This window comes from Strongylocentrotus purpuratus, unplaced genomic scaffold (genome assembly GCF_000002235.5).
Source record: "Strongylocentrotus purpuratus isolate Spur 01 unplaced genomic scaffold, Spur_5.0 spur5_scaffold_16, whole genome shotgun sequence".
In the NCBI taxonomy this organism is placed as follows: domain Eukaryota; kingdom Metazoa; phylum Echinodermata; class Echinoidea; order Camarodonta; family Strongylocentrotidae; genus Strongylocentrotus; species Strongylocentrotus purpuratus.
The window spans coordinates 14,012,224-14,021,017 of record NW_022145601.1 but is presented as its reverse complement, the minus strand read 5'-3'; the positions used below and the strand labels follow the sequence as shown (position 1 = coordinate 14,021,017).

The following is an 8,794-nucleotide window of genomic DNA, read 5'->3' as shown; positions in this document are numbered from 1 at the left end:
AAAAATATTGTATTGATAAAAGAGTTTTATTAAAAAGGTATATTCTGAATTCGAACAATTATTATATTGGGCATCTTTGGACACTTAATAAATACCATTGCATTTATACCTTTGAGCAAAAAAAAAAAAAAAAAAAAAAAAACAGATGATGATAATAATATTCTGGATTTATATAGCACTTACAGGAGAAATCCACCCTGACTGATATTAATTTGGTTTTTAAAAGCAGAAAAGTGAGAGGGTCAGGTTCTGATTTAAAGTAAAAGAAAGTAATCAATCAAACAAAAATTGGCAATTCTTTGGCGCATCGTCTCTCCTCCCATTTGCTCTGTACTTAAACAAAAAATCACGAAATGTCCGTTTTCTCCAAAGAAGTTTTTCATGAACCCTTGGGCGCGATAGCTCAGTTGGAAGAGCAGTGGTCTCGTGATCCGGCAACCCGCATTCGAAACCAAGTCGATGCGTTAATGCCCTTTAGTAAGGCATTAATTCTCATTACCAGGTCCCTCGGAGAGGACCTAAAGCTGTCGGTCCTCTGGTTACTTACTAACAAGCATTTATGCTTTCTTATCAGTCAGGTAAAATAACCACCACTAAGCTACTAAACCACTAAATTATTGCAAATATGTTTCTATATTCAACCCCTGTATGGAAAAATCTATTCCATCATCAATAATGAAGAAAATCTAAATTTATGACATGTTATCTACAGAGCGAAGGGTAGGGAAGCTCACAAGAAATGTCACAGAGATGCCACTTTGTTTTTGATCACAATTTCCAAAATTCATAAACTTTCTTATTCTTAAATCAGAATTTCATTGACCTGATCCTCTCATTTTTCTACTTCTATTATAAAAACAAACTTAACATCAGGGTGGACCTCAATTGAATATTAAACATCTTAGATGTCTCTAAGTGGTTTACATACATTACCCTGGTCACTGAGAAAGCTAGAGGATGGGACTACCTGTAGTATGAGTATAGTAATTAAAATATCGAAGAAATTGCTTCTTTAAAACAACTTTCTTATAGCTTTTTACATGATTTACTTCTCCGGCACATACTTAAATTATATCAAAACACAGCACCTAAATGCAGACATCAATTTTACTGGGCGAACTATAGCCAAGCATTAGGAGCTATCTTACCAGTACTCTGTTTAAAAATGCTACTTGATGTAAAACAAAACTACAAGAGACTTTTCATCTCTCCACCATATTGAAATCTTGGGTGATTCAATGATGCATACACTAATGGATTATCAAATTATGCAGCAAGTATTCTTAAAGAACTGTAACTTATAAACTACTTCAAGGATACCTCTCTTTCAATGAAATTCGATGAAATCAGAGGGTTATAACATGCAAACACAACTACTTAAAAACATAAAAGGTAAAGTCTATTATCCCCCAAATCGATGTCCAGTGTGTTACAAAATAGTCAATATATCAAAATCAACATCAGGTTAATGACAAGTTATTACATGATGCAATATACATTATGAAATATTAAGAAATAAAATAAGATTCTAGAGATACACACCTAAGCGATCTCCCCGAATTCACCAGTTATCAGATGAAAACTCGAGATCATACGTAAAGCCGAAAATTATAAATATTGTTTAGCCCTACATCCAAATCCACTTTTACAAGTCCAAGACAAGGAGCACAATTGCATGTACGTCATTGCACAAGCTGAATATAATTACACTTTTCTATATCAATTACACAATTTAAATGGCATGCACTTTCTTCATGGAGGAGATCTGTGTTCTCCTCCCATCAAATGGGGAAAAATCTATAAAGAAAGAGAAGGGGATAAGACACCAGTGCCCTCTCAATGACTGGACCAATCTAATATACTGGCACTACTGATTCATTTTCTTAAAAGTAAGATCATGGGATAAGATCTTGATTTTGAAGTATACAGTTGTTGATACATGTATGGAGTAATTACTAGAGTTACAGGATTGCATAAATTAATTAGTAACTGTAATGCTCTATGTGCACGTTTGTCTGTGCATTTACAGTACATGTAAGCCAGAAATCCCAGAATATAAATTATTACAAATACAGTTTAATATGAACAATAATTTAAACACCTTCTATAGAAGACAGTGCAAATAACCAAACAACAAAGCTTTACAATAAAGCTTGTAAAACTGATAAGCAAAAATGCAAACTATCATCAACATAATTGCCCATCAAATTATGGGTAGGTTTTGTCATCAAAGAATGTAAGGCCTTAGAATAGAGTTTATATTGAATTGAAATAAAACAGATGAAAGAGGATACAAGAATGACAAGAGGATGTATGTGTGCAAGAGACGGGGGAGGGGGTGGAGGAGAGAGATGGGGACACTAAGGGTGAAAGAAACATGAGAGAAATAGGGAAAGAACAATAACACACAATGTAATTATAAATAGCTATAACATGGGGAAATGGCTTAAACTGTATGCATAAATCATTAATAAGGCTTAATCTTAAATCAAAGGTGAAAATGGGAACAGAGATCTGAATAGAATAGAGAGAGATTAAATGGAGAAAGTATACAGTTGAAAAGTATATTATCTGGCTGATTCACAAGTCTAAAAAGAAGAACCAATTTAAATAGATTTTTAAAAATGTGGTTGTAAATCTTAACCAGATAGCACAAGCATCAGTTTAGGCATGAGAGGGGGAGGCGGGAGAGAAAGACAAATAAAGTAAAGACAAAGAAAATGAAATAAAGTAAGTTAGAGTGATACAGGGGGGGGGGGGGTTACCTTGTCACATGATATACTCTATACATAATTGTAGTATGCGTATGTAGATTTACATAGTCTGAGAAAGTTCAATGAGAGGTCTGTATCAAGAAATTTGATACCACTTTGAAATAATATCCAGGACTTTTGAAGCTTCGAGTTGGGCAATGATTTTTCGAATGAGTGGCAGATATCACTTTGACTGTTTGTTGAAGGATTGAAGGTGACATAACCTAAAAGTTTCAACATAGCTGGTGTAACTCAGGCCATAAGTAGTTTTACATGTCCTTTTTCTGAACAAGTTTGATGTACTATTTAGTCCTTCCAGAGGATCACAGGCCTACATGTGCTGCTTTTCTATGGTTCAGTGATGCAAAAAGGGAAGGGAATTTAAGATTCCATAGCATGAAAAATGCTTCATCTCTCTTCACAGTTGAACTTAAGTGGACATCCCATTTTTGGTTCACCTGAAGGAAGATTCCTCAAACACGACAGCGCTGACAAATTTGATGGTTGTGTCATGAGCGAGATTGAGCAGGTAAGGAGACAACGAAGGCCATCTGGAATGCTTGATGCTAGGTATGTTGACATTGTTGCGTTATCCAGCTCAACTTTGCCTCGAAGGTAAACCGGCATTACTTCGGGTCCACTTTTGTTGATGTACCTGACACAGTGTTGGAGGTTATACCGTTGCTAGTAGCTCTGCCAAATGAAAGAAACAAAATATAAATTTTTTTTTTTTTTTTAATTATAAATAAAATTCCAGGAATCATGAAATGATAACTCATATAGAGGATGACTAAAAATCATCAGGACACTTATTTCAATCAGTGATAGTTATTATTTCTAGTACATTTGTCATGGCTACGTGTGGATGCTTAAGCAACTTCCAAATGTGAGTGAGGCAATCTCTTGTTATCCTATGTGATCTTATTTAGACCTTTAAACTTTGTAGGATTACATATTTTAATGGATTGCAGTATGGTGGCCTGCAATAATCTTTACAGTTATAATTTCAACAAACACAAGAATTTAACAAAAAAAGCTTGATACTTTTGAAAATGATCAAAACTAAGGAAATTTTAATGTAAAAGATGATTATGTTAGGTTTCAGCCAAAAAAGTTCATGTAGTCATTTTGTAGGACTATGCCATGATCATCACTATGCACTTGTTGGACAAAAATCCCACCAATATATAGACCTAGCTGTAGATCAATGTATAGCACAATTTAATGTCCACTCCTGGATGTCTTCATTCATTGTATTTTGTTTCTTTCTATGATTAAATTATCTCTGGTAAAGTTTCGGGTCTCAAAGATGAATATGAAGTACAATATACTATCTTGCGACACAGCAAAACAAGTTTAGTTACAGGTCCAGCAGGCGTTAATCTTGTTGAGTCTTCCCACAGTCATCATCCAGATACGGATGTAGTCTATCAGCAAATGAAACCATTGCAGTGCTATTTTTGATGAGCTATTGGTGGGCATTACAAGGCGTTATCTTACCAAGGAGCCCCAAAAGACAGGTGAAAGTACTAATCTATCTTTACGTTCATGTCACATGCACGTACTTGCTTGTGCAGATTGCCGTCTCAATATTGAAACAAAATAACATATCCTGACAGGCTACATGTACATGTTCGCAATATGTATGTAGGGTCCTATTCATGAAACAATTATGTAAATGTATCTCTTTAACATGCAGTGTTAACTATTGTCTCTGTCAACCGCATAATTGAAAAGGTAATTGTGCCAGAATGATTCGGCAAAAAACACCCAAATAACTTAAATCGAGGGGGGGCAGACTCTTACAATATCATTAGGATGATTCATACTACACATGTCTAACCTAGTCAAGTATATTCCCTTCAATTGGATGTGTACTCCCTTGATCATATTCCTTTCTCAGGCTGGATGGTATTCCATGATAGCTGGCAATATAATTGATCCTTTGAAACATTAGGTGTGTTGCCCATAGCAGGAAAATCCCAATTAGAAACATCTCTTGTACAAGGGTATCCCATTTATCCTACTAGATATAAGCTTGTAAATCTACCAAAACTCTATATAACAAAACAAACAATTCTTAATGGCCATGCTTACTTTATAAACTATCTTTTTGTTGAAGCAGGAGCTGGCCGCATAGTCAATCTAAGATACAACCGCTTACATGTATGCCTACTCATACCTCTGGGTTAGCTTCATGACTGTATGCACAAATAAAGCTATGAGGTGATTTCCTACAAAAGTGTACTACAAAAGGCAAAAAATAAAATCATGAATCCAGAGTTGTTGTTTGCTGATTACCAAGGTGCCAAACAGTTTTTAATGCAAATGCCCCATTATCCAAAAAAGAAGTACAGTCTAGAGGCAGGCCTAGAAAGACTATGTAACATTGCATCAAACAAGCCTTTTCCCCCTTCGTATTATTCTGACTCGGTTAGTTCTGCAATTCTGCCATTGAAAAGTTAGCTTCGCAGTCTGAAAGTCGATACGCATTACTAATAAACATTAAAGTTGTATGACCATACAATGTTGATGAGTATATATGGCGATAGTCCATACGCTATGCAGGTCCTTAAGCTACCACCCCAGTAACCCACAAAATACATGTACACACAATGCAACATTTAAATGTACTACTCCAAGGTTACCGAGTAACAAGACAAATATCTGGGCCCTGTAACACGAAGTTTTGCGTTCGATTGCATATATTCTGATTGGTTATAATGGTGGATTGAACAATAATGATCTAGACTGGTCCATTGTCATTTTGCAACTGACGCCAAACTTATTCTTAATACAAGAAGGCCCAGATCATTTGCCCCCCCCCCCCCCCAAAAAAAAAAAAAAAAAACAAAACAAAACAAACAAAAAAAAAATCTTATTTTCTTGTCATAGATCTAGATCTAGAATCATAAATTTGAAATAGGTATGAAATTCACATTAGTCAGCCGAAAAGATAAGATTTGCATTCATTCATTACATGTACATGTGCGGATTACACCTTTTAGGATTTAGTTTAGGGTCTAATTTTGTTGAATGGATTTTGCAAAGTCGAGCCAGCTAGGGGAACAAAAGCATCAACCGAAAACAGCAGCAAATCATGTGCTAGCTGTTGTCTCGACTACTATAATTTTGTCAACAGCTCGACTTCAGAATAACTGTGGAACTGACAAAAACAAACAAATTAGAGGTTTGAAGACTTTGAAAGCAAAGTGCACAGCTATACAGTCACCCAACTTGCCCAAACTGACTGGCAGTGGCACTGGCGCTGGCACAGCTACCCACTGCAAATGAGTGGCAACTGCACTGGCACCGCACTAGACTGCCCGGGCCGGGATAGGATTTCCACGAAATCACATATCATTACAGGTGGATGATCTCCATTTTTGCAGTTGTTATATTCTTATTTTGTATCTAGGTTATCCAAAATGGTGACAGGGACTTACCACAGCGATAGTAGCGATGTACCTCAATAAAAACCAGACAAACACGGTCTTAATGAGGGTTTTTACCTCCCCAGTCGACATGAAAACGAGTCTCTGAATGCCCTATCGCCCAGCTAATTCATAGCCAGCGCTAGCAGCGAGTCGCCCAGGCTATCGGCGGTGCACTGCGCGCCGACATGCAGCGCTAGAGCTCTGGCTGTGTTTTCGATGCTCCTATCCACCGCTTGACAACGCGGTGGTAAGCAGTAGCAGCGTAATGTACATGCTGCTATACGGAGACCAGTCTCCCTGGTTAGACCTTGGATCCTGCGTCACTAAAGACGGAGAGACGGCACTGGTATAGGTCGTACCTATGGAGGTCGTGCGCAAGGATCCATAGTACTACCTAGGATATTATGTGGATCAGGTGGGAAGAGAGGGAGTTTGGGGTACATTTTGTATTTAAATACAGGAACACATCATAATTTCAATTATTTTATGTTGAGATTATATGAAAATCAAAATTCTAAGAGTATTCAGTTTTATTCTGAAAAAACAAGCAATGCTTGTTTTAGTTTTGGGGATGAAATGACTGTGTAGTGCAGTAATATTTTCATATAATGTAATTGTGCTATTGTGATACATTGTGATATTATGAGAAAAAAAATTGTGTTGTATTTAAGTTCGTTTATCAAATGATAAAATGTTTTTATAATTATGTTTCAGTTTGTATAAACTATGACTATGAAAAATGCTTTGCTCCTATATTATGTTCGAAAAAGATTTTGAGTTTTTTGGTAAATGAATCAACTTAATTAATGAACTAAACATATAACAATAACATTGGAAATTGGCTGTTTTCTTCATATTTTCATTATAGAAAGATAAGAGTTGATTTTTTCGTTCTCGGCTTTTAGCGGAACTCGATTAAGAGAAGAACAAGATCCTGATTTATTTCACTCAATACATGCAGGAAAACTATCTTTTGCAGATAAATCCACTCCGCATACCAAAGGGTCTGTGAGTGAGAATACTGTGTGTCAGCGTCAAGTCGACGTCATCGTTGTTCGTTCTTCACTGTGCGTATTTTTGTTAAGCATGGTGGTGGAGGTATAGTGGTGCTTATTTTTACCTGACTGCTAAGAAAGCATAAATGCTTGTTAGTAAGGAACCAGAGGACCGACGGCGATGGTGGAAAATCCTCGCGAAAGGTTTAGGTCCTACAGACCTACAGTGAAGTTAGTTGAAGTAGTTTTTCGGGGGAAAGAAATCGTAGTACACAATGTAAAACCAGTTCGATTGGTCTATTCCCATATGGCCTAAAGACAGCCGGTTTACTAACCACATGCATTGGTTTAAAAACCATTTCGTCTACTTATCATTTGTTCTAATGACCATAATAGGCTATCAGCTATTTGGTAGAATTTCCATTTGGTATTATCTCCAATAATAATTCTACTAACTATATGTTCTCATGCTCATTTTGTCTAATTTCCAATCCGTCTAATTCCCAGTTTGTCTAATGCTCATTTTGTCTTCTAGCCATAAGATATTATAATCATTAAATGATTATAATTTTTCATGAATGAATGATTATTAGACCATATGGATAGTAGACGGACTGGTTGTAGACAAAACATTCATTATAATCACATCATAATATAAATTTGCCTCATTATTTTGATTCTTTTCCAAGATATTGCAATTTTGAAAACAAATGCAAAGATCACTGTTCATAATAAATCATATTGCAGATCGAATTAAATGAAAAACAAGGGATTATATTAATACAGCTCATAGATTGTTTACAATAAACGTTTGATTTTGCAAAATTACAAAAAGTACACTTCTCGTCAGCTTCTACACCAAATCTTACCAAAGTATCCTTCGTATATAATATTAAACATCTTGATTTGAAACCACCTCATGTTGATATCTATCGTTGACTATCGTTGAAATGGAATTATACAGTACCGACCCCAAAGTTCATGCTTTACATTATTTTACTTTGTAATTTAGAAAAGATTGATAAATATGTGAACAGCCTAATTTTATTTTCACCACAAAACTCGGTAAGGGTATGAATGAACCAGTTGTTTACTTTACATGTAATAATCATGGCTGCATACCGCTTTTTTTTTTTTTTATCTGCTGGCATGAGTTCCATGTTGATGCTTTATGCGAATTTTGTCGGTTGGTTGGCAATGTAGCTTCGCTTCATATCAAGACAACAACAAAAATTGGCAGCTGTAACCTCCAACATTGACTGTATATAAAATTATATTACATTTCTTGGGGGAAATTAGTTCGTCTTCTTTTTTAAACGGGTTCAGTGCGTTTAAAATTAGAATCAGAACAGTTCAAGGAGAATAAATCTGTTTGGGGAGGATTATTGGGGGTTTGGGGGGGGGGGAGACTCCATGCCCCTCCACGCCCCCTTCTAGAACCGCCATTGGTTTGAATCAGGGTGATCAATGAGAACTAGACACAGTGGTTGAAACTTGTCGGTAAGAACTTCATATATTCATATGTGATATAAAATCATGTCTTTGTATATACTAATTGGTGACACTGTAACACACAAGTCATGTACTACCAGGAAGATACAGAAGCAAT

At 35.9% G+C, this 8,794-nt stretch overlaps 1 long non-coding RNA gene across 1 annotated transcript; it reads right to left on the bottom strand.

Moving 5' to 3' along the window:
• Window positions 1–1,022: 1,022 nt before the first annotated feature.
• Window positions 1,023–6,602, bottom strand: LOC115924519. Its single transcript, XR_004064345.1, has 2 exons — window positions 6,200–6,602; window positions 1,023–3,446 (listed from the first exon to the last, which is right to left on the bottom strand). It is a non-coding gene; the product is annotated as an uncharacterized LOC115924519 (long non-coding RNA).
• Window positions 6,603–8,794: the final 2,192 nt, after the last annotated feature.